Genomic DNA, 1,099 nt, shown 5'->3' on the forward strand with positions numbered 1-1,099 from the left:
TTCATCACATTACGTACCAACCGAGGAGAACCTACCCAATGGTACTCCCGCACCACAACACTTGACCGGTAATTTCATTACAAAATCCGCATTTATCCAATTAGTCGAAAGAAGTCAATTTGGGGGGATGCCTAGTGAAGACCCTCATTCTCATCTGGAGACTTTTGGTGACTATTGTGATGCGATTTCACAAACCGGAGTTACTCAAGACCAAATTCGATGTCTTATTTCCTTTTTCTTTGATTGGTACCGCGAAACAATGGTTAAAGAGCCTTGATAAGGCTACTCTTGGTATTGACTCTTGGAAGAAATTGGCTCTTGCCTTCTACAAAAAGTTCTACCCTCCGGAAAAGACTAACATGCTAAGAGCCCAAATCACGGGGTTTAAACAAAGGGACGAAGAATCTTTGTATGAAGCTTGGGAGCGATTCAAAGGAACTTGTCGCTCATGTCCTCATCATGGACTTAGCGAGTGGTTCTTGGTACAACAATTTTGGAATGGTCTTTATGAAGACTCCCGAAACATTCTCAACATGGGATCAAATGGTATGTTCACCAAAGTTGACGATAATCAAACATGGAACAAGATTGAGGAAATGGCGGTCCATAACTCACAATATAGTAGACCTCGAAAGGCTACTAGAGGAGGAAAGCATGAAGTGGACTCTATTACTCAATTGGGTGCTCAACTTAGTGCTCATATCGATACCATTAATTTGAAGCTTGAGAAGGCTATGGCTAAACTTGAAGAAGCCTCCAAATCACCAAAGCAACATGTTAATGCCATGGTGGCATCTTCATCAATTCCAAGTGGAATATGTGAGAATTGTGGAACTTTGGGACATGACCAAAGTGAATGTAGGGGAACAAGTGAGCAAGTGAATACTTTTCAAGCATACAAGAGTGGTAGCCCTTATTCCAACTATTACAATGAAAACACCAAATTCCATCCAAATCTCTCATACAAAAGCCAAAATGTTCAAAACCCTCAACCAACATACACCCCACCTCCAATGAGAAACCAAAATCAAAGACCCTTTTACAACCAAAACCAAAGTTTCCAAAATCAAACTCCATACACTCAATCAAATGACCAAGG

The 1,099-nt window shown here is 40.9% G+C and overlaps 1 non-coding gene across 1 annotated transcript; it reads right to left on the minus strand.

The window, feature by feature from the left end:
- Positions 1-359: 359 nt before the first annotated feature.
- Positions 360-466, minus strand: LOC141618938 (small nucleolar RNA R71). The gene has a single exon (XR_012531535.1). It is a non-coding gene; the product is annotated as a small nucleolar RNA R71 (small nucleolar RNA).
- Between the last annotated feature and the right edge of the window lie 633 nt (positions 467-1,099).

This window comes from Silene latifolia, chromosome 1 (assembly GCF_048544455.1).
Source record: "Silene latifolia isolate original U9 population chromosome 1, ASM4854445v1, whole genome shotgun sequence".
Classification (NCBI taxonomy): domain Eukaryota; kingdom Viridiplantae; phylum Streptophyta; class Magnoliopsida; order Caryophyllales; family Caryophyllaceae; genus Silene; species Silene latifolia.